Genomic DNA, 25,922 nt, shown 5'->3' with positions numbered 1-25,922 from the left:
TCTTTGTTTTTGTTTTGTTTTTTTGGTATCCACCCCTAATTCTCCCTGGCAGATATTATTTCATAACTTGGAGATGAAGAGGTGGAGATCTCCACTGAGCACTCTGGACCATATTCTCTCTCATGCAGTCATATTGATCATTTTGCCAAGAAACCATAGTGAAGAAAGCCGTAAAGTAGCCAAATGAATTGTGGGCTTTTATGTGTTTGGCCTTTTCGTATTTTTGTGTTTTAGAAAAAGAAGAATCCATCTAAGATGGAAAGGCCAGGCTCTGGTGTTAGCTCAGCGACTGGCTTAATGGGTTCCTTCATGCAAGGGGCTGGATCGTTCTGGGAAAGAATTTCTTGATCTGTCAAATGGAGCTAATGATACCTGCCCCCGGCAACTGGTAGCAGAGTAGCCAGAGTGAAGTGCTGTCACTAATGTGAGAGAGAAGGTTGTCAAGAGTATTCAGGTGGCACTTCCTCATGGGTCCAAGGAGGTCCTACGTTACGCACTCACTGAAAAAAGTAAGGACTTACGGCACATGAGTAGCCCCAGTAGAGGGCAGCTGGAAGACCCCTCAGCAGGGTGTTTCCCCCAAGCCTTTCCATCACCCCTGTCCCCGACAAAGTAGGGGATCCTAAAGAGTCTCAAAAGTCACCAGTCCTTCTGGTATTCTTTGATTTGAAGGCCCTACCTTTTTGGAGGCTTGTATTCCTGCTTTCTAGAGGTTCTCAGAGATCAGCTGGAGAAACTTGCATTTTAGCACAGAAGGAACTTGCCATTGGAACGACCTTGGAGCTAAAGTGCCAGAGTTTGCAGGGTAGCTCTGCCCCTTCCTTTGCAAGTGTGCTCTCTCCCGCAGGCTTCCTCGGTACCTCGTGCCTCGGTTTCTTCACTCCAGGGTAGCATTAAACCATCTCCCTCCCAGGAGAGTTCATGTGTTGAAATGATGCAAATGCCACCATTAGGAAAGGCTCCCTTATTTAGGCAGGGCCAGGTACAGAATGGAGACTCAGGGCCCCTGGTTCAGACATCATGAAGGATTGCAGGATGGCAAGAGCAGGGCGGTAACCTAGCCGGGAGCCCCTGTTGAGGACCACAGTTGAGTCAGGATGACGCATGGCATTTTGCCAGAAGAGAGTGGTTGAGAGGTGACACCAGCGAGCCATTGAGATGATGATGGTTATGTTAAGCCGTGTATTCAATTGTATATAGACCCCTGCTGTCCACCTCAGAGCCCAGTGCTTTGGAGTTCTCAATCGGGGATTCCTCAATTGTCTGCTTTGCCAAAAACCTGGTATGTTTTAATTATAGATATTAAAGATTGTTTTTTTCAATTCCAACTTATCCTGAGGATAGTCCACGTTTTGCATTTACTGTCCCTGCGTTGAATCATAAAGATCCTGATCAGAGATATGAATGGAAAGTACTCCCTCAAGGGATGGCTAACAGCCCAACTATATGTCAAATTTATGTTAACAAAGCAATCCAGCCACTTAGAAATCAAAATCCTGAACTACAAATATTTCACTATATGGATGATCTATTGTTAGCACACAAAGATAAAAACACATTGCTGGAATGTTATGCCACACTTACAAACTTATTAAAAAATTATAATCTAGAGATAGCAATGGATAAAGTACAATTAAATTTTCCAATTAATTATTTAGGAGTTGTATTATCCTCAACCATGGTCCGTCCACTAAAAATTCAAAAAACGAGTAGATCAACTCAAATCACTTAATGACTTTCAAAAGTTATTGGGAGACATAAATTGGATAAGGCCTTATCTAGGCATACCAACAGGAGAGTTGGGACCTTTATTTGATATCCTAAAAGGTCCATCAGATCCAAATTCACCCCGCATGTTAATGCCTGAAGCAAGAAAGGCATTAAAAATCATTGAAACTTATATGGAAAATATGCATTTGGATAGAATTAATATAAGCTTGCCTTTATTATTTATTGTACTACCAACAAAAAATATTCCTACAGGAGTATTTTGGCAAGAAGGTCCATTATTATGGATACATTTATCTTATTCTCCTAACACTATTCTTACTAGGTATCCTGAGGCTGTAGGACAATTAATACTCAAAGGAATAAAAGCAGCAAAGGGAGTGTTTGGAATTTCTCCCAATAAAATTATTATTCCATATACAATGGATCAAATTGATGAGTTAGCTAATGAGTTAAATACTTGGGCAATAATCATGTGTAAATCTAATGTTTCATTTGATAACCACTTACCATTTAATCCTTTATTGTCTTTTTGGTCTTCGCATCCTGTAGTTTTTCCAAAAATGACAAGAAAAACACCTATCATGAATGCTCCAAATATATTCACTGATGGGTCAAATAATGGTACAGCAGCAGTAGTTACCCCTGATCAAACTTTTACATTTTTAGTACCCAAACAATCAGCTCAAAAGGAAAAGCTTAATGCAGTTTTACAAGCTTTTGTGACGTTTAAAGATTCTGTATTTAATTTATTTTCCGATAGTCAGTATATAGTTAATGCTATAGTATCCCTTGAAGATGCTGGTAGGATTTCCCCTTCCTCTACTGTTTTCTCTTTGTTTTCCACTATACAAAGTCTAATCTGGGACAGAAAAGATCCATTCTTTATAGGACATATCAGAGCACATACAGGATTGCCTGGAGCCCTTACTTTGGACAATGATTTAGCAGATAAAACTACACATGACATGCATATTTTCTCTACACTAGAAGAAGCTACAAATGTAAAGAATGTGGCAAAGCTTTCAGTCAAAAATCACAACTTATTTGCCACAGCAAAACTCACACTTGAGAGAAGCCTCACAAATGCAAAGTATGTGACAAAGTTTTTACTCAAATATCAACCCTTATTTGCCACAGCAGAATTCACACTCAAGAGAAGCCCTTCAAATGTAAGGAACGTGGCAAAGCTTTTAGCAATAAAACAGCCCTATTCACCACAGCAGAACTCACACTGGAGAATAGCCCTACAAATATGAATAATGTGGAAAAACTTTTAATAAAAAATAAAACTTTATTCACCACAACAAAAGATACCCTGATGAACATGAAATGTGAATAAAGTGATAATACTTTTAAAGAAAAACTAAATCTTACTAACAACAGAATTTATACAGAAAAGAACCTGTACAAATGGAAACAATGCAGCAAAGCTTTTAATAAGAAATCTATTCTTTTTCACCACTAGGCTATTCATTCTGGAAAGAAGACATAAATGTAGAGAATCTAGAAACATTTTAAATTATATATCATACATTACTAGACATCAGAGAAAACACACTGGAGAAAAGCTCTACAAATGAGACCATTGTACCATTCTTCTAAGAAGGGGTCAACATTTAATCCTCACCACAATAACCACAGCAAAGAGAAAGTTTTGAAATGTGAAAATTGACAATGTGACAATGTCTCCAAAATTTATTCACCAATACACAGCACCTGTGGATACATACTGGTCAGAGAGAATACAAATGGGAAAAAAAACGTTTCATAGCCACACGCTTGTTGTTTAATTAAACAGAAGGGGGGAGATGTTGAGGGCCACAGCCCAGTCGGATGACATGACGCATGGCATTTTGCCAGAAGGGAGTGGTTGAGAGGTGACACCAGCGAGCCATTGAGATGATGGTGGTTAAGTTAAGCTGTGTATTCAATTGTATATAGACCCCTGCTGTCCGCCTCAGTGCCCTACTTTGGAGTTCTGGATTCCTGGGGAGTTCAGTTGGTTGGTGAAGGTTCCGGGGGAGGGAGTTCCTGTTGGTGTGTGGTGTCCCTGGAGGGCTGTGTGGGTGGTGTTCTGGGGAGTCCGGAAATAAAGTTTGTTCCTGCTTGAGTGGCTCCTGATTTGTGCCCAGCCAGACTGCGGCAAGCCCCTCTGAGCACAGGTCCTGTGAGAATCCACAGCTCACTGCCCTGAAAGCCTGAGCCAGGGGTCCCGGGGAGTGGGGGACAGCCTGTCTGTCATTTAGGAAGACGGCTTGCTTTTCTTGCTGTTCCTTTGGAACTGTCAATCTCCTAAACCTCCTGCTGCCCTTGGTCTCATAAAGCTGGTCAGGAGGGTTCCTTCCCATTGGTTAAACACTTCTTCTCTTTTGTCCTTGAAATCAGGGAGCCAAGTGGTAGGACTGAGAGAGGGCAAGGCAATTCAAGAAAATAAAGAACCAACATCAGGATGCATCAGAAGGTTCTAGAATGTGTGTATGAGGAATGCGGAGGCGAGAAAGAACAAGCTAAACCCAAGCAAAGAAAATAGAAAAGGATAAATGAAGGTATTAGCAGATAAAACAAGGATATCATTTTGCCACCTTGTACCAAAGCACAATAGAAGCAGATTCGTTGTAAAATCTCCTCATATCCTTCTTTCCACAATTTTTAGTCATTTTGCTTCCAAATAAACAATCTAATGTGTTCTGTGGGCTTGGTCCTCTTGTCTCTGAACTTCTTAGCCACACTACTTAACAAAGAACTCCGTTATGGATTGTTTTGTTCAGAAGTCCCAGTATCTGTGAGTTTGGACATACTACCCATATCTTCTCTCATAGAGAAAGAGATAAAGTAACTTCTATAGTTATTGTATTCATTGTGAGCATTTTGGCTCCAACTATCAGAAAATTTGACCAACAGGATTCACCTTTGGTTGGGCTGAGGGTCCTCCTGCAAGAGACTTGGGGGCAGACCACTGCCTCAGATGTTGGACAGCTCACTGATACCATGACTGCTATCCGCTATTCTCTTAGATTTTCCCTCATAGTAACAAGATGGCTGCTTTGGCTCCGGGCATCATGACCATGATGAATAAAAGAAGAAATGCTGGAAGGACCAGTACCAGCCATGTTGTTTTCTTTTCTCAGGGAAAGTTGAACTTTCTTAAGAGGCATCCCCTGGCTTGTGGACTTCTGCTGATGTCTTATTGCCCAGAACTATGAAAGTTCTTAACTAGATGAAAGGCAAGAAAGTAAGTGTTAAGCTTTTCCAGCCTTTGTGTGGGTGGTGAAAGAAGAGTGCTGAGACACCTCTTGGTGAAACACACAACAATGTATATCCCAGTGACAAGTAGCAAGTGGAGGGACAGAGCCTGAACCCAGGTCCTCTGATTCTTTTAGTGATTTGGCAATTCTGCCATATTGCTCTTCTTTTAAAAATATGTTCACCAGCATCTGAGTTGGCCACTTCCTGCCAAGACAAGCAGACAGAAGTCACTCCGCATAAATTTACCAGGCCTTTCCTTTAGTTTCTTCAGATGGGAACTTCCTCCAAATGATAAAACTGAGGGATAAGGTGGCTTAGAGACAGTGTATTCTTCACAGGAGAAACTCTGTGCAGCTGAAGTTTCACAGGACTAGTTGGAGTCTAGGTAAAAACAGAAACTGTGCAAGCCCTGCTTTGTGCTTTGCTTCCTCCCAGGGCTAAGCTGCGCCTCCTCCCACCCTGCATGCCTTCATAAGAACAACATATTTATTTTTTGGTAGTAACTATTTACATATGAAGGTCATATTTGGAAGATCTTAGTGATTTATTAAATTCGCTTTCCTGAAGCAAGACTAGAGTTAAAAAAAAAAAAACCACACACACACACATTTATAAACATCAGTTGGAGAGATTAGAAGCAGAAGCCAAGATGGAATTTCACTACTGTAATTACCACATGCAGTTAGCACAGCAGGGAAGCTGAGATGGGTAATTCAGTCCAAGGTAGAGAAATAACAGAATCTGGAAATGTAAATACGTTTCTGTTGGAGATATTTGAAATATTGTTTATACCATCTCTTCCTTTTTAGCTGGGGAATGTTGTGTGAGGAATTTTTTTGTTATTGTTGTGTTTTTCCTTAAATGCTCCTAGCAGTACATTGGGAGCAGAGCACCTGCTCTGAGTTTAGTCATCAGTGGAAACATTGGTTACATCATGAGATCTGGAGGTGAGCTAAATGATAGCTACCCTGGAGAGGATCGAAATTCAGTGTAGACAAAATAAATCCTGTTGCTTCACCACCACCACCACCACCACCACCATCACCATCACCATCACCACCATCACCACCACTACCACCACCATCACCACCACCACCAACACCAACACCAACACCACCACCACCACTATCACCATCACTACCATCACCACCACCACCACCACCAACAACAACAACAACAACAACAATAACACCACCATCACCACCACCACTACCATCACCACCACCACCACCACTACCACCACCACCACCAACAACAACAACAACTCTATCACCACCACCACCAACAACAACAATAACACCATCACCACCAACACCAACACCAACACCACCAACACCACCACCATCACCACCATCAACACCACCACCATCACTACCACCACCACCACCACCACCAACAACAACAACAACAACAACAACACTATCACCACCACCACCACCAACAACAACACCATCACCACCAACACCAACACCACCACCATCACCACCATCAACACCACCACCATCACTACCACCACCACCACCAACAACAACAACAACAACACTATCACCATCACCACCAACAACAACACCATCACCACCAACAACAACACCATCACCAACACCACCACCACCACCAACACCACCACCAACACCACCATCATCACCATCACTACCATCACCACCAACAACACCACCATCACCACCACCACCACCAACAACAACAACAACAACACCATCACCACCACCACCACCAACAACAACAACAACAACACCATCACCACCAACAACACCAACAACAACATCACCACCCAACAACAACAACACCATCACCACCAACACACCACCACCACCACCAACAACAACAACAACATCAACAACAACAACACCATCACCACCACCACCAACAACAACAACACCATCACCACCACCACCAACAACAACAACACCATCACCACCACCAACAACAACACCATCACCATCACCACCAACAACACCACCATCACCACCACCACCAACAACAACAACAACAACACCATCACCACCACCACCACCACCATCACCACCAACACCACCAATACCAACACCAAGACCACCACCACCCCAGGGGAAATTTTTTATTTTTAGCAAGAGTGTTTGACAGTCTTAGGTTAATTAAGTGTTTTGAGAGCCTGGAGTGTGGTTGGACCTAGCAGGGATGTGTAAGAATGAGTATTTGTGTGCCAGGCACCAGGCTAGGTGGTTTTATAAGTAGTAGATCATTGAATTCTCACCCCTCCCTGCACAGTTGTTAGCTCTGCTTTCCCAGATGAATAACTAAGACCCCTGATAGGTGGGGTGACCCTCCCAAGACCCCACAGCTAGGAAGGAATAAAATCCTTCCCTGATTTTGTTCATAAAAATAAGGTATTTCCAGCCACTGCCAACCATGAGAAGGAAACTGCACAGGTAAGAGGTGGAAACAAGAAAATGCAGGAATTCTAGTTCCTTGATGACATTCTCATAGTGGTGCCCTAGCCCTAGACTGCCTGATTTTAGTCAGCAGTGGAAACATTGATTACATAATAATCTCCTGCTATATTCAGGCCACTGATTGGTACTCTTTTTTGTTTGTTTGTTTTTCCTGGTGGTCGAATAGATGGCCAGATCAGCAAACCTGCATTTCTTAAGTGTTCCTCTGGTAGGATTTATATAAGCTGCTCCTGCCTGGTGTAGTGGTGCACACTTGTGATCCCAGGGACTCGGGGGGCTGTAGCAGGAGGATCGCAAGTTTAAGGCCAGCCTCAGCAACTTAGCAAGACTCTGTCTCCAACTACAATTTTAAAAGTGCTGGGAATATAGCTCAGTAGCAGAGAATCCCTGGGTTCAATCCCTGGTATTCAAAGAAAAAGCTGCTTCCTAGGTGTAGATCATTGGCAAATGTAATTCAGGTTGCTTTTGAAAATAAAATGTGACCCCATGAAAATAACAATATTATCAATTATCCTATGATCAATTTTAGTAATTAAAAGATGCAAGAGTCAGTCAGACCTGGATTCTACTTTGGCTGTTGTACTCATTGGTATATGTCCTTGAGCTAGTTAGCTAAGCTTGCCCAGTCTAGGTTTCATTGTGTGTGTGATGGAGGTCACTAAGAGTTCCAACTCATATAGATTTGGGAGGCCCTGAATATACTATGAGGCCCATAATAAGCCTCAGAGGTGTGATTGTTACACAGCTTCTACTAATAGAGTTATTCAAGACTTGCAGAGTGAGGGGACATTTTTGCAATCTATAGCAACTGAAGCAAAAGTGTTCTAATTTCCTCTGAGTTCATCTGTTATAGTCCCTTTTTAACTTAGGAACAACAGCATCCTTCCGGAATTACATCAGTTTCCCTTAGAGGACAGTGATTTTGCAAACCAGAGAGGCTTCTGAGAGGCCTGGGAATGGTAGGGATGTGACTGACGACTTTTTCTGTTTGCCTTGTCAGGGATCTTGGTCACTTTACCCACTGAATACAGCCTACTGCTTCCTGATGTTCTTAGAGACCCCAAGTCCAATATTCAACTGGGTTTCTTTTGACTTCATCCTCTGTGTTGTGTGGGTTTGCCAAACAGCTATTCTACATGCAGAACGGGAAAGAAGTAGTTTGAGTGTGGTGAAACCAGCGTGGTGCATTTTAAATTTTAAGATGTCATCAGAAAGGAAGAAAGCTCTTCTCATTTTCCTCTTGAAAATCATAAGATGGGAGAAAATGAACAAAAAGCATAAATTCCACTTTCAATAAAGCTGGGAAATTCTGTATCCATGAGCCACAAGACCCGAGGTGGGTCTGGCCAAAGGCGGTGGAGCAGGAATTCAGGAAGGGCTAAGAGAAGACTGACTTTGGCAAAGCTGTAGATTTGTCCACCAAATTTGTTCTCCAAAGTAGGAATGCCCCCAAAGGCATACAGCCAACATTTCTTTGTTTGAAAAATGACAAGAGCATTCCAGGTTGGAAAGTAACACCTCCCTGGACCCCACCTGGCGCCATGGAAAAGAAACAGTCATCCTAGATATGTGGACAGCAGTCTGTGGGTGGGGCAGTGCTGTGGGCCCGAGGCTGAGAGGTCACAATGGCTAAAATAATTCATAGACACACAACCCTTGGCAGTAAGATCTCATAGTCAATCAGGGCAAGTTTCTGCCAACTCACAACAGCATCCCGACTTCCATCCCCTAAAAACTGCTACCAAAACACTGGGTGGTGAATTCTCCACATTCAATGGAGAGTAATTAAGAAAAAAGTGTGTGTGTGTGGGGGGGGGGGGGGCGGGGAGCATAGGATTCTAGATACTGCAGGAAAGATAAGGGAAAGAGTTGGAAAAATAATGGACAGTGCTCAGGATGTGCTGAAGGTGATTCCTACAGGTTAATGGGTGGGGGGTGGGGAACGTTGCCATGAACTCAAATGACCTCCACCAAAGACCTCAAACCCACATTAAAAGATCAAGGATGGCAGGATGCCGAGGGGGCACACTGTAATCCCAGTGGCTCTGGAGGCTGAGGCAGGAGGATCATGAGATCAAATCCAGCCTCTGCAAAACCAAGGCGCTAAGCAACTCAGTGAGACCCTGTCTCTAAATAAAATACAAAATGGGGCTGGGGATGTCGCTCAGTGGTGAGTGCCCCTGAGTTCAATACCCAGTACCAAAAAAAAAAAAAAGTTCAAGTCTGACATATGGCAAAATGAAAAAAAAAATGAACCTACAGAGTTCACCTGAGATGTGAAGATAATTTTAAATCAATACCAAGTAAAATTGACACTGCCCAAAACAGAACATGGATGGGAAGGACGGGATTGTCCAAGCAAATAAAATAAAATGGGAATAACCATTTAAAAGTATTAGCAAGAAAGTAGCGTATTTGAGTGACAAAGAAGATTCACAAATACGTAATCAAATATTCCTGAAAGAGAGAATTTGACAATTAAAACAAGGAAACAGTCTACATGCCTTCAAAATCAACACATTTGAGTTTATAAATTGAAGGGTTCCATCATGTCCCAATAAAGTTTGCTACAGAACCATCAACATTATGCTATATTTTAGGTGTATTAATAGAGTTTAGAGAAAAGAATCATTTGGTCAACGCAGCAGGAATATCAAGTAACCTATCAAGACCAAATTAAAAAAAAAAAAAAAAAAAAAAACAGGCTCACCTAATGTAGGAGACCAACCTTGCACATGATTGAGTCACACCCGGCTGGATGCTGAGGCGCTCAGTCACAGAAATGTGGCAGAGCTTTCCCCACCCTTCTTGGGTTCAAGGGTCGGTGTCTCCTGCATGGGTGTGTCTTGCTACAGCCCCATGGGTGAGGCTACACTCACCTGTTCCTTTGTAATATAACCCCTTGCCCTGTTTAGGATAGAATCTTCCATGGAAGTGCCTTGTGTGTGTGTCCCCTTCTCTTACTGTGCCCTTGGGTGTGGCCTACCTGGGTGTCAATCAACCTGCTGACAGTGGACATCATGAAGATAGACTCAGCCCCCTGAAACCTGACCCCTTGCCTCATTTGAATAGCTTCTCCTCAATAAAAGGGGTCAGCACGGCGCGTGTGCTCTCTCTCTCTCTCTCTCTTTCTGTGGACCCTTAAGGTCAGAGGAGCCATCACAGTGACCCCAAAGAAAAAGGTATTTGTGTCTCTCGTGTGGTTATTTCTTGCAGCCCAGTTAGCCCAGTTTAACTGGAGTGACCCCCGAGCCTTTTAGTCGCAAGAACAGAAACCTGGCAACCTAAGCCTTTGCAGCAACAATCAAAGACAACAGTGACCCCGGCCCTTGACAAGAGAGGAAAGGTGTGTGGCCGAGAATTGTATACACAAACTGTCACTCAAAGGCAATTGATAAAACTTGTGCAATACTTATCCCAGAGGAGACAATGCTCATGAGTTATTCCTGGAAAAGCAATATGCTAAAGGAAAGAGATGAATGAAGAAACCCCAGCCAAAGCTCTTTCAGAGAGCACTGAATGTATTTAGCTTTTAGATCAAGTCTAAAAAAAAAATGTGGAAATTTTTGTTATAGAAAAAACTGTATTATAAATAATGGATGTATATAAATATTATAACTGATATAATATCAAGGATAGAGAAAGAAAATGTGGTATATGCTGATTTATCCACTGTTTATAGCTGAATATTGGAGGATCTCATTTAAACAAACATCAAGTAACCAATATATAGATATATTTAAACATACAAAGGTAAAACTTATGAGAGCTAACATATGTGTATGTTAAAAGCTATATGTTTAGTACATATTATATATAAATATAATATTATATATTAAAATATACATTAATATATAATATATAATATATAAAAACATGTTATATATAAATATATAAACATTATGTATATATTAAATCTTATATATATTAAAATTTATATACAAGTTTTATATAAATTATATAATTATATAAATTATATAAAGGTATATAAATTATATAAATTATATAAAACATAAATTTTAATATATATAAAATTTAATAAATATAAATTTAAATATATTTAATTTATACTTATCACATATATAAGTTTATTCTATAAATAACATAGATTTACATATAATTTTTATACATATTAATTTTAGCATATATATGTTAAACCAAATTCAGGCGATGGAAGAGAAAGTGGAGAAGAACAATTTTTGTCATTTGTAGTGGGAAGTGTCAGTAACTAGAGAATTTAAATAATTATAATGTTTTGTTTTAAAGATGACCACTAGAAGAATTAACCATCAGAGGGCTGGGGATGTGGCTCAAGAGGTAGCGCACTCGCCTGGCATGCTGCGGCCCGGTTCGATCCTCAGCACCACATACAAACAAAGATGTTGTGTCCACCGAAAACTAAAAAATAAATATTAAGAATCAATCATCAGATAGATCTGCCCCAATAATACAAGGAACACTCACAAAAACAAAGAAAACAGAGGCCAAAAGGGAAAAGGTTAAAGAGGGTAATGAACACGGAAAATGTGGCACAAAACATTGTGGGCCAAACTCATCTGCCATCTTGACAAATAAAAGTGGGATAAACTCACATATGAAAAGATTCTCAGGCACAGTGTACAGTAAAACTTACCACATGCTCTACAGCAGGTATAGACCTAAACCAAGGTGACTCAGAAACTCGGAAAAGGCAGGATGAGCAAGGGAGTGCTGGCTCTCAGGTGCCGGCAGTGTGGGAGCAGAGGCCAGCACCCCTGGACTCCAGCAAGGCTGGATTTAGAACCAAAGGCATCAAGCCAAAAATGGAGGCACTGGTACAAGATGGCAAGTGGCAAGGAACATCAAGCTGTTGCAAATATTTCTGCACCAACTAACGTGGCCTAAAAAGTCATTTCAAAAAACTGAAAGAAACACAAGGAAAAATGAAAATAATTTAGTTATAGGAGTTTTAACGGATAAAATGGCCCCAGATGGCATAAATAACATAATTAGCAAAGTTACTTACATCAAGCTTGATCCCTGAAAACTAAGAATATCTCATCCTTTTAGGTGTCCATAAATCGTCTCCTAAAACTACACTGTGGACCACACAGAAAACCTAAAATCACTTCCCAAATCAGAAGTGGTAAGACAGTGAGTGTCCTTTAATCACTCTGAGTCAAAAAGGAACCAACCTGAAATTTCAAAATATTTAAAATTAATGAAAATGATTATAACCACATGCCAAGTCTTATGGGATGAGCAAAAGCACTTGCTCCAAGGAAAATTTGCAGACATGAATACTAAATTAATAAACAACAACAAAAATGAATCAGTGCATCAAGTCTTCCACTCAACGATGTTTAAAACAAGAAAAATAAAATTAACTTCAGGAAAACATAAGAAAAAAGCAGATAGCAATTGTTAAGGTTTAGATATTAGGTGTCCCCCAAAAGCTCATGTGCGAGACAATGCAAGAAAGTTTAGAGGTGAAATGGTTGGGTTGTGAGAGCCTCAACCCAATCAATGTGTTAATCTACTGGTAGGTATCAACTGGGTGGTGACTGTAGGCAGGTAGGGTGTGGCTGGAGGAGGTGGGTCATGGGAGCGTGTCTTTGGGGCATACACTTTGTCTGTGGTGAGGGGAGTTTCTCTCTCTACCTCCCTACTTCCTGGTACCATGTTCTACCTGCTTTCCACCACCACACTCTTCTGCCATGATATTCTCCCTCATTCCTCCCAAGGAATGGAGCCAACCACGTATGGACTCAGACCTCTGACACTGCAGGCCCCCAAATAAACTTTTCCTCAAAACTCCAATGGTTCTTGTCAGGTCATTTGGTCACCAAAGTGAAAACACTGATTAAAACAATAATAAATTAGGAAAAAAAAATGAATCAACCTTAACATTGGTTCTTGAGGAAAAAAGCAATAAATTATTAGCAAACGAACAAAGATTGATGCAAACAAATGTTCTAGGAAAATGTAAATTACTAAACAGGACCCCCTCATAGATAAGGGGTGGGGGGAACCCCTGAGGAAGCTAATTAGCATAGCAGAAATACAGAATATGGAGAAAAAGCTATTTCCAAAAAAAGTACCAATCCTCAAATGTTTTCCAGATTACTTCTACTAAGCTACAAAAGAAAAGATAGGTCCAATATTATTTTAAGCCAAGAAGCTCTGTGACAGCGTTCAGAAATAGATAAAACTACATATGTTGAATGTACTGTTACACATCAATGGCAAAAAGACAGTCTAGTAAAAAATGCTTTGAAACAACTGAAACCTTTCTGGAAAAAATAAATAACTGCATTCTGACCTCAAAACTTATATCAAAACATATGTCAAGTGACACCGTAATTTAAATTTTAAAAAAACCAACAAAAACAAAAACCCTGAAGGCACTTGGAAAATTTTTATTAGTCTGATTGGAGAAGACTTTTCTATTTTTGACACAAAATTAAAAAGTCATGAGTCCAAAGACTAATAAATTTCTTTCTACTGTTAGAGAAAAACATTTCTGCCAAGATGGTGGCACATGCCTATAATCCCAGTGACTCAGGAGGCTGAGGTAGAAGGATAGAAGGATCAGAAGTTCAAAGCCAGCCTCAGCAATTTAGTAAGGCCCTAAGCAACTCAGTGAGATGCTGCCTCAATACTAAATTAATTAATTAATACAAAGGGCTGGGGATGTGGTAAAGCATTCCTGGATTCAATCCCTGGTACCAAAAAATGAAGAAGAAAAAAATTCTGTATTATAGAAATATCATAAACAAAATCAAAAGAAAGTCTTTTAAACAACCCAGTGGGAAAAAAAGGGGGGTATAAATAGGCACTTTTCAAAAAGGAACACACATAATATAACCATTGGGGGGAAAATGTTCAGTCTCACTCAAAATAAGAGAAATGTACACTAAAACTACGGAGAGATGTTGGTTTAAAAACAATTACCGGATTTTGGATTGAAAGGATCAAAAGGTTTAATCACACACTGTTCATGACAGTATAGAGAAATAAGATATCTGCAAATAGTTTTGGTGGGATTGTGAACTGGTAATATGGTTATTAGGGACATGTTGTCAATCTTATTAAAATGTAATTGGCAGGTGTCTTCTAACTCAGAAATTCCTCTTCCCGGAATTTACCCTACGTTGTACTTGTGTGCCTTTGTGTGTCCTTGCACTTGTGGAATGACGTTTGTATAAGAGTTTTCTTTACCACACTGTAAGAGAAAAAGATGACAAGCCTCTGAACGATGATTAACATTACCCCAAAGATCTCGTCAACTGGTGCAAAGGATTCCTGTGTCCATTAAGTATATGATCATTAGAAAAGCAAAGCGCTGAGAGTAGTATAGGGTATGTTAAAATAATGGCAATAGTAATAATAATGCTTATATATAAAGCTTATGAATAAAATGATACTGAAAATATTCCTAAGGACTTCATGACAATGAATGTCTCTCAAGAGGGGATATGAGTGGCTGGAGTTGGTGGTGCAAGGTCCTTTGTAATGTTTTCCCTTTTCTATGTGTTAAATTTCGTGTCTTGTGTATGTATAACTTAGCCCAAAGCTTAAAACTTTAGACTCCAAATCCTACAGTGCCCTAGAGTAAACTGCACACCAGCTTCCTTCTCTGTAGACAGTCATAATCTTCTCTCCCAGGGTGTGATCAGCGCTACATAAGACTACCATGGAAGAGTGCCTGGCCATTATATGGAATTGCTTAGTAAATGACTCCTTCCATTTTCCTCCAGAATTAAAGTAAGCAGCATCTAACTCTTACAATTTAATAAGGTGCAAAGTTGTGCTTTGCTGTATTTTTAATTTTCTTTGCAATACATGAATGATTTAAATATCTGGCTTCCTTAAGCATAACTAAGTGAGAGAGAGAGAAAGAGAGAGAGAGAGAAAGCAGTGTACATCAGCAGTAAGGCATAATTCTTTTCCCCGTTGTAAAAGTAATGCTTTTGATTCAGTCAAGTCTAAGTACTACCCAGTTCTTGGCACAACTAAAGTACGATTGAAAAGACTAAAGCTGATGGAGCACAATTCTGTACTGGCCTTGGACTTGAGAGAGCTTGGTGCCTTGGACTTGAGAGAGCTGGGTTCTGTCACTCCTGATGGTCACCTAGCAGCCATTTGCCACTGGAGATGCATTATTGTTTCTCTTTCCTTCCATAGCATTACTTGTAGAATGGGAATAACTAGCAAAGGTGCTAGGTTAGGGTTCTCCAGAGAAATGGAGCCAGTATGATATGCGTTACATGCACCACTGTTCACATGTTACATATATTTATTGAGATTTATTATGGGATGATGGAGGCCAAGAAGTCTCATAATACACCATCTTCAAGTTTGAGAACCAGGACAGCTGGTTCATAGTCCAAGGTCAAAGATAGGAAAACCAAGAACACAATTGTTGTTAACTCCCAAAGTCAGGGGCCAGAGAAAACTGGGGCTCTGATTTCCAAGGAGAGGAGATGATGGACGTCCCTGCTCACTTTCTCCACCTCCGTTCTATCAGGGCCCTTGGTGGATTGAATGTATCTTTGGCAAGGGTGAATTGAATGCACCCTGCCAACCTTGGCAATGATGATCTCTTTATTAGTCAACTGGTGCAAATGCAAATCTTTCCCAGAAACGTCCCACAGACACACCCAGAAATAACGTTTTACCAGCCATCTGGGCCTCCCATAACCTAGTCAAGTTGACACATAAAATTAACTATCACAGACACGGTCTGGTTTAAAGTCAGTCAGCCTAGAAAAGCACCCAACACATAATGGGAACTCAACAAATATTTTTTTGAAGAGTATCAAACCTACTGTGTGCAAGAAACAAGAAATGATCCCTACCTTCAAGGTCCATACACATTAACAGGGAGATGAAATACTGACTCAAATACCCAGAGTACTGCACCACTGAATGGTAGTAATGAAATGGGAAGGGCAGACATGACCAATGAAGAGAGTCATTTCCTCTCCCTCCCTAAGGCGTCTGCAGGGAGCTGGTAGCCACAGTGACTAAGTGCAGACAGCATCCCAGGTGGAGGGAAGACCATGTTGTAAGGCCCTGTACTCCACATCAATGGGGTGCTCAGGAAGATCTCAGGGTGCTCAGGAGTAAGATGGAAACTGGTGTGAGATATAAGAAGTAGAAATTAAAAATTATAAAGGCTATTTTAAGCTTTTCTGTTCTCAATGTATTAAAGAGTTATCAGATTGAGAAAAGTATGAAGTGTATACAGCAAACATACACATATACATAATTGTTGTTTTAGGAGTTGGAAAGTTTTAATGAGAATTTCATTATTTGATCCCTCTCTCACACAACTGCAGACGTGCACATGTAGGCATGTGCACGCACACACACATGCTCAGTAGTGCTTTGGACCGTTAATGGTAATTTGGTGAAATCCTAATGAGGACCCCCACAAAAAAAAATTACAGGTAAAACCTCCAACCACTCTTCTGTGCTAGGTCTCTTGGGACCCTGGCCCTCGAGGTGGGCCAGGCAGCATTGCCTGCTGTATGTGTGTATGTTTGCTGTGTGCACTTCATCCTTTTCTCAATCTGATAAATTTTAATACATTGAGATTAGAAAAGCTTAAAAATCACCCTTTATTATTTTTGTGATTTTTAATTTCATGGAAAACACAGGGGCAGGTGATGTCCCCTGAATGGTGCCCTAATAACTCTTTCTGGGGGATGACATGGGACAACCTTGCTGTCCTTCTCCAGCAGTGAATTCTGAGGTCAGAGTCCACTGTGTCAAGCCTCCAAGTAGACTTGGCCATTCAAGATTCCAACCCACCCCTCCAATGGCACCCATTTTTATGTTTTCCAGTCTCTGCACACAAGAGGTTTAACTGCAGGAAGCCTTACTAGGATCTACCACTGGGATCCCAACCTGGAAGGGTGGTTTGAAACTTTCCAGTCTATTTTTTGCCTCCCGTCATCAGTCTTTATCCATGACAATGAATGCCTTAAATATAGGTATTAAGAAACCACCGATCAGGAGGCTGAGGCAGGAGGATCGCAAGTTCAAAGCCAGCCTCAGCAACTTAGCTAGGCCCTACACAACTTATCAAGACCCTATCTCAAAATAAATAAATAAAAAGGGCTGGGGATGTGACTCAGTGATTGAGCGCCCCTGGGTTCAGTCCCTGGTACCAAAAGCAAAACAAGCCACTAAGTGTGTGTAAACACAAGCCAATGGATGATAGGGTGGCATCATAGAAGAAGCAACACTCTACAAAGGAGAAATTTTTCTAAACCTGCCTTATCCTTCCTGAGCATCTATAATTTGCAAACCCCTTAAGGCACCCCTTAGCTATAAGCAGTAGACGAAGAAGGGCTTGAGAATCTATGTGAGTCCTTCAAGCAACAGCACTCTGAATACTTGTCTTAGTCTGCTTTCCATAACAGAATACTACCAACTGGGAAATTAATAAAGCAAAGGAGTTTACTTAGCTCATCATTCTGGAGGCTAAGAAATCCAAGGACATGGTATTGGCATCTGGCAAGTGTCCTTGTGTGCATCATAACATGGCAGAAAGGAGAAAGGCAAGCAAATGCATACAAAAGAGGGAACACAAGGTGTGGACTTGTTTCATAAGAACAATTACTCCCTCGTGGGAGTGGGTTAGTAATATAACGTTGATCCAGTCATGAAGGCTCTCCCTCAAGACCTAGCCACCTCTTCTTGTCTCCACCTCCTAATACATTGCATTGAGGATTAAGTTTCCAACACATGAATTGGGGAACATATTTAAACCCTAACAACTTATCAGCTGGGGGATGTGGGAGGCCCAATATCCTCTTAGCACCTACTCCCCTCCTATGTGCCAGGGAGGTGAAGGCTCTTGCCACATGTCTTTCTGAATTTGATTCCCCTACCGGGCATTAAGTTTTCATATAGCTCATCTAGGTGGGATTTTAGAACCCATGTTAGGGACAGGATATTTAATTTCACTGCCACAGGCCCACGTCTAATCTAAATATTGCATGCTTGTCAGAATAAATTGCAAACCCTCTCCCAACAGGCCATAGCAGAGACCTAGAGGTTCCTGGTCAGGGAGCTCGGGCTTCTGTCTACATCTGCAGAGTTTCTTCTTCTTTCTTTCTTTTTTTTTTTAAGATATCATTCTCAAAGTTTTTGCAAGATGCAACTTTCTGTTACCCTGTGCTCTTTCCAGAGCTCAGAGCTCTGCTGGGTGTCTTGGGCCAGGGCCTCCTCTGCTCCAGTTGATTCATCAATCTTGACAATGCGGATGGGCTGCTGGCCCCGGTCAGTGAGAGCTGTCCTCTGAGCCCATCTGGGGAGTGAGTCCGCAGAGGAATGGGACCAAGGCACGTGTGGACTCACCCAGGATTCTGCTAGATAGAGAGAGAAGGGTGCGGCCAAAGATGGAGGTCAGGAAGACTTGAGGCGAGGTATGCTTCTCTTACGTTTCCCATAGCACTTGGACTGGTCTCCTGCCATAAACTGTCACCAGGCTTTAAACCACCCTGTCATTAAAAAAAAAAAAAATGATCTGTTTGCTCCTTATGGAGCATTGTAGTTTGTTAAAGAAGTGATCAGGCATTAAGATTTCATTGGTAAGCTGGGGGTGGAGCTCAGTGGAAGAGGATTTTCCCAACATGTGCAAAACCCTGGGTTGATCCCCAAAACTGAAAAAGAAAAAAAAAAAAAGAAGTTTCTATATCTTCTTTCTTATTATATGGGATCTCCTGACTGACTTTTTATTATAAAGGATTGACTTCAATGAAACTTCTATTGGGGAAGGCGATCCACAGTGCCACAGCTGGGCTTCGACCTGGTGTTGTTTAGGGGCTGACTACCTGGGACTTCTGGGTCCCTTTCACACCAAGTTTCCAGAATCAAGGTGCACCTTCCTTTCCTCTCACCATCGTCATTCTCTCTCTCCCTTCCTCTCTCTTCCCTCTCCCTTTCTTCCTTCTCTCTCTCCTTCCCTCCCTCCCTCCATTTCCTTCACTGCTTGCAGACACTTTCCTGGGAGCAGAGTTGAAGTGGTACCCCCCACAGGCCCTTTGGACATCTTTCTTTAGGGCCATCACCCTGCGTGGAGGAGAGGAGAGGAAGTTGTGCCTAATTCCTTATTGCAACACAAGCTCAGTTTTGTTTTTCTCCAAAAAGACCAATGCTTCTTTTTGCAGTTCAGGTTCACAGTATTTTCTTCCTTCGAGAAAAAAGCTGTTTACAAATATGAAATTATTCCAATTATCTAATCTCTGTTGCATTCCTGGGCACTGCAAAGAGTTAAATGATGCATGAAATCACCTGTCAGCCTGCATTAGATGGGGCTGTGTTCACACACCCAGAGGCGGCCCATGAATTATTTAACCGAAGGGGCTCTTGGCTCACATCTGGCTAGACATGGTTCAGCTCCAGTTACTCAGGAGGTGCACTCTGTGGCCCCTGAGCTTTGCCCTGGCTGAGGAAACTGTCTGACAGACAGACAGACACCGTGTGCTGCTGCCAGAACCAAGTCTCCTTGACAACAGCTTGAACTAAGCTCCTACAGGCTCCAGATGGCACACAAACTAGAGAGGAGGTGTGCAGAGTTCTGGAAGCTTTGCCAGAAGAGAGAGTTGGCGACATTTCAGTCTGGGCTGTAGGTTAGGCTCCATGCTGCGAACTCAAGGGTTATGGGTGGGGAATTTGGAGAGTCCATTTAATAACACACCTGGTTCCCATCTGAACTTGGAACCAACAAGATAGAGAAAGATCGAGGAGTCAGGCAGATAGAAATCAGAATGTCACCTTTATTACCCATTGGCCTATCAGAAAACATGGTGGAGCAGTGCCACTGGCTGTCCTGATTTGCAGCCCCAGAGCAGGAAGCCACAGCATCACCCAGTGGGGCAGGATCTCAGTTTTTGGTATCCTGGGACTGGGAACAGGCTGGACTCTAGAGAGGAAGCCAGGGTTGTTTTCTGGGCTGTTCCCAGGCCCATATTTACCTTTCAGGTGAGCTTCTCCCGACTCCTGTGAGGGCAGAATGGGGGCTGTGGCCAGACCCAGGAACATCCGGGGAGTCCTGAGGAGACATGGCGAGTTGTCTTGGAGGATGGAGTCGTGGAGACTGTAGGAGGGGGAGAGCATTTTAGAAGGCATGATTCCCTTTCCTTGGCAGAGGGAAACCGAGGCACAGAAGCACTGCTTTTGTTCTTTTTGTTTGTTTGGGGGACTAGGGATTGAACCCAGGGGTGCTCTACTACTGAGCTGCATCCCCAGCCCTTTTCAAATTTTTATCTTGAGATAGGATCTCCCTAAAGTGCCCAGATTGTCCTCAAACTTGTGAACCTCCTGCCTCAGCCTCTCAAGTAGCTGAGATTACAGGTGTGCACCACGGTGCCTGGCAGGGCTGACTTTCTGTGGCACTTCACAGTTTCCAAACTCTGCCCCTCATACACCATGGCATGAATGCCTTTGTGAGGGACCAACGGTGGGCTTTCCACCCCCACAATCCCACTGTGGTGGCCAGACTGCCTCTTGGTCCAGGGGGCTCCCTCGCCATGTGGTGGGTCTGAGGCCATATTCCCACCCCCACCTCATCAGGCCCCCCAGTTCAGGTGCAGGATATGCTTAGAGGATATGGAAGTTTGGACTCCCACTCATGACAAATGATAATTTATGAAAAAATTTTAAGTACCATGAAATCAAGTCAAATAAGGATACTTTGTTGATGCTTCTCTCTGAGCACTCTGGATGTTTGGCAGAGTCTGGATGGCAGTCAGAGCCTGCCGAGCCACAGGGCAGGACAGCAGCTTGGGGAGGAGCTGGGGGTCCTGGGTTAGCAGGTCCCTGGGTTCCATGCACATCGTTGCTGCACCTGCATCTGCAAATGCTCAGCTCCAGGAGGCTCTAAGTCAGGACTCTGCAGTGGCTCACTGCCACACAGGGGCTGCTCCCTGTCTGCTCTCCAGCTGGAGCTGAAGTGCTGTGGTCTGGGACCCACCAGAGGCCCCGCCGCATGCTGGAGAAGGCAGGAGAGGACCCCTTGGGTCATGCTGGTCACCTTGGGAAGGTCGACACCTTTGTCTTCACATTCTTTCTCTGCCACAGAAACTGCCATACTCTGAACACAAGGACACACACACACACACACACACACACACACACTCACTCACACATACACACTCACACCCCAGATTTCCATTTCTATCAAATCTCTGTATCCCAAGTGGATCTGGTGGCACCCGAGGGCAAAGGCTCATCACATTCATATAAGCCACAGCTCTCCTCCTCCTCCTTCCTCCCTCCTTCATCCTTCCCCCATGGAACCATCATTCCCACTCCCTTATTGCCAGGAAGGAGGAAGTGTGCTGAGCAGGATTCACCTGGAAACACCCAGACACAGTAGCAATCGCTGAGACACTTGGATTTCAGAGCAATGAGGAATGTCTCTGTCTTAAACATTTTCTGAATTATTTTTTTCCTGTGATGGAGCTCCTCCAATTCATTCATGAAGAGACCGAGAACCTCAGCAGGGGGTGTCATGTTCTTGTGACCCAGCAAGTGTCAGAACCACACGCAGGAAAGCTGCTCAGGGGACTTTGTGAGATGAGACTTCACTCCAGCCCAGTGTCTGACCCTCCTGATTTTGCTCCAGTCTGTGAATCCCGCGTCCATTTCCATCCTCTGAGACACAGCGCTGCCATTCAGAAAACCAGAGCTTCAGAGTGCTAGGCTGCGGGGCTCACTGGGAAAAGGACAGTAATCAAGAAGTCAGAATAGTTAATTGGGCACAGGGAATGCTGTCTGATTTGGATATAATTGACCATCATCTCCTGAGAGAGAGAGAATAAAGTGGGAGTGGGGGAGGGAAAAAGAGAGGCCGTGCAGAGGGGAGGATAAGAGGAAACAGTTTTTATTTTGTGTTAGAAACAATTTGGAAAAAATTAATTTGTACAATCTACAAAGTCATTTTAGTGACTTTGCTAAGGCTGCCCTAACAAGGTGCCAGAGTGAGTAGCCTTTACAGAAACTTATTATCTGACAGATCTGGGGGCTAGACGTCCAAGGTTGTGGGGTTGTGAGTTCTTCCTTGGTCTTAGATCTGTTCCGAGTCTCTTTGCTGGGCTTCTAGGTGACCATCCTCTTCCCTCATCTTTCCGTCATCTTTCCTATCTTGCATGTCTGTCTCTGCTCCCGGATTTCCCCTTTGTACAAGACACCAATCGTATTAGATTAGGGTCCATACTCGTGATCTCATTTAACACCATTACCTCTGTAAAGACCCCCATGTCCAAGTAAAGTCATGTTCTAAGGTTTTGGGGTTAGGACCCCAATGTTTGGATTTTGGAGGACACAATTCAACCCATACCTAGAGGATTCACAAAATTGGAATAAGACCGTCACCAATCAGCATGGGGTTCCTGCAAGCAGGCAGAACCAGCATTGTGGAAGTCACAGGTGAGACGTGGCCTTTCTAGTGTGATTCAGATCTGGAGTTGGCCCTCCCTGTCCCCAACCAACTTAGCTCCTCCCACAAGTGTTTTAGTCCCTTGTGAAATCTTCCCAAGGTCGTGGGAAAACCTACCCCCTTCCAAACTATTGTGGTCAGTGTTTCATATCCAGTGCTTTGTCGAAAGTGCCTCCCACCAGGGCCCCAGGATATCTCCCCATGGGTGGGACCTGGGCACCCAGAGGTTCTGCCAGGGCTGCCTGCTGGCCTGCGGCCTCCACTCATTGTCCCTTGCCTTTCTCTTCAGAAGAGCTGCAGGGAGATGAGCTACAAAAGCCACTTAATCTGTGTGATTAACAGAATTAATTGGCAAATGACCCTGCCACTCTCCCGAGGGGCATGCAGGGTTTATTTTCAGATATTGGTATTTATCCCACTGGTTTTCAGTGTGCAGTCTCCAGTCCATCAGATGCTTCCCAGGGTTGCTCACGCACCTTCTTAGTCAGATTAATGTAGAATTAAATCAGACAGATACACACTTTATTAAATCTCTTTCTTGGGATAAAAAAAAAAAAAATGTTTCTTTTGTGGCCCATGAGTTCAAGAGCAGGAAGGAAAAGACTTGGACATTTAAAAACACCTTTTCCTGGGCTTGTGAAACTTGGCCTTCCTCAAGTCAGACATGAGCCTCCTCCTTAGCAAGGTGTTACCTATGGGCAGGAAAGTCCTGCTACTCATCCTGCTATGTAGTGGGACGTGGGGCATACGGCAGTGTATTAGTCTGTGTTATGTTACTATAACAAAATACCTGAGGCAGGGTTATCTATAAAGAGAAGAGTTTTATTTAGATCATGGTTTTCGAGGCTCAAGAATATGGTGCCAGCATCTGGCAAGAGCCTTGTGGCAGATGGCATCATATGGCAGGAACATGTGTGAGAGGGATCACATGGTAAGACAGGAAACCAGAGAAGATTCAGGGACCAGGCTTACTTTTTTTTTTAATAACAACATGCTTTTTCAGGAACTAACTGGGGTTCTACGAGAAATATGTTAACCCTTTCCAGGTGCCCTTCATGACCTAATTACCTTCCCTTAGGCCCCATCTCCCTGGGGACTGCATTGAGGACCAGCCTCCAACACCTGAACCTTTTGGGGGCCACATAAAAACCACATCCAAACCATAGCAGGTAATTAAAAAAAAAAAAAAAAAGTTAAGGCTGCCCTGGGGAGCCTGGGGTTAATGCAGAGCTGGCTTCTGTGTAGCTGGAAATTCCTACAAAGTGGGGCTTGTCAAGTTGGAAGTGACTTTTGTGGCACTTGTTTGGAAAGTGTGGCTCTTCAGTCCCAGCCGTTGTCCTCTGAGGCTTCGGCCAGGAATGGCGCAAAGGAAAGACCAACCACACGCCTTTGAAGGGAGCGCTCGGATCTTCTGTGGTTATACTCATCTGCTTCAGAGAGAGGAGAAATTAAAACCAAATTTGAAGGCGAGGGAAATTAGCATTCCTCCAAGAGCTCTGGCCTACATGCTCACTGAGATTTCAGAAACAAACCATTAGCCTTTAAAAATAAATAAAAAGGAGTTTATGGACAGTAGAGATATTTGGGGAAATATTGTAAAACATACAGAAGGGAAGAAAAAAATGACCCATTTGATCTGATCAGAATATTTGCATTTCCCCAATTCCTGTACATTGAAAACCACCCCAAGGTGCTGGTGTTAAGAGCTGGGGCCTCCGGGGCTGAGTAAATCCTGGGGCCTCTGCCTCCTGAGGGGAATTGATGCTCTTATGATGAGCGTGGCTCAAGGGAGCCTGTTTGTCCTGCTGGCTTGTGAGGACCCAGAGGAGGCCCCATCTGCCAGTGACCACCTGAGACTTCCAGTGACTCACACACCTTCTTAGTCAAAAATGTTAGCCATGGATGGCTGTTGTCTGTAAGTTACCCAGTCTCAGGTGTTTTGTTATAGTAGCCCAAGTGAACAAGGACACCAGCATTCCTTGGTCAAAGAGACAGGCTTGGAGGGACCAGCCCATTCAGAAAGCTTTTTTGCTTCCTTCCAGGTCAGGGGTGGGTGTGGTGCAGAGGGCATGTGACGCTGTGGAAATGGGACTGGGGACATAAGTAGGCATTTACAGAGCAGAAAACACTCCAGTGTCACTTGGAGACGGGTCCCTAGAAGCAGCAGCACATGACCTGGTGGGTTCACAAGCAGCATTAAATATCAGCACGAGAGGCCTGAGCCATCAGATCATAAAGGGAATCTTTGCTGCTATTCCTAGTGCAGCACAAGACGAGGAGTCCTCCTGGCCCTGCCCTGAGGGGTCCAGGAGGTCCTCGGGGTGATGTGGGGCAGTGGCTCAGGGAGGCTTTACCTAAAGCAACCATGTCACTGTGCCTGCTTCTAGGCAGCCCCCTTGGGGACTGCTTCCCTGCTTCTTAGGCTCCTTTCCAATCCCTGAGGGGCTTCTCTGCCAAGAAAAGAGCCCTGCCCACCTGCTTTCCCAGCACCTGGCCCCCCAGTCAGGGCTCAGATCTGTCTGGGATAAGTGATGATTCTTCTGTGTTTCCTTCAGACTGACCTTGATGCTCATTTCTGCCTGATTTTGTGTATGGAATTAGGGATGGGTCCCTCCCATAGGTCCCTCCCACTGTGATTTGTCTCAGCCACTGATACCACTGGTTACCCATTACCTGCTTCCCCACATGATGAAGTTCAACATTAGAGAAGCACACAGAGGCAAGCATATAAATCAGGGTTGATTTTAGAAGGGGGTAACATGGACTTCTCCCTGGAAGATAAAGGAGGCCATAGCTGGTATCCTGGTATCCCTCTGAAGTGAGGGTCTTGTGCCTTTTTTATGTCCTAGGCTCCCTTTATCTCTCTCCCCTTATCTCTCTCCTTCCTGAATGTGGGGTGGCCCAAAGGTGAGAAGCAGATGGGCTGGAGGGGCCAAGGTGGAGTGATCTGGGCAGGAAGGGTGCAACTCTCTGTAGGGAGGGACAATCCCTGGGACAGGTTACCTTAACAACAGGTTAGAGCAGGGGCAGGTTGATAATGAAGGGCTCTGAAGGAATCA

The 25,922-nt window shown here is 43.2% G+C and overlaps 1 protein-coding gene across 3 annotated transcripts in view; it reads left to right on the top strand.

Annotated features, from left to right (window-relative positions):
- Positions 1-25,922, top strand: part of Rgs6 (regulator of G protein signaling 6) — a 570,177-nt gene that overhangs the window by 357,448 nt on the left and 186,807 nt on the right. The gene's annotated exons all lie outside the window — the stretch shown is intronic.

The sequence above is a fragment of the Callospermophilus lateralis genome, chromosome 3, assembly GCF_048772815.1.
Source record: "Callospermophilus lateralis isolate mCalLat2 chromosome 3, mCalLat2.hap1, whole genome shotgun sequence".
NCBI classification, from domain to species: Eukaryota; Metazoa; Chordata; class Mammalia; order Rodentia; family Sciuridae; genus Callospermophilus; species Callospermophilus lateralis.
The sequence above is the reverse complement of the archived record's forward strand: the minus strand, read 5'-3'. Positions and strand labels throughout refer to the sequence as shown.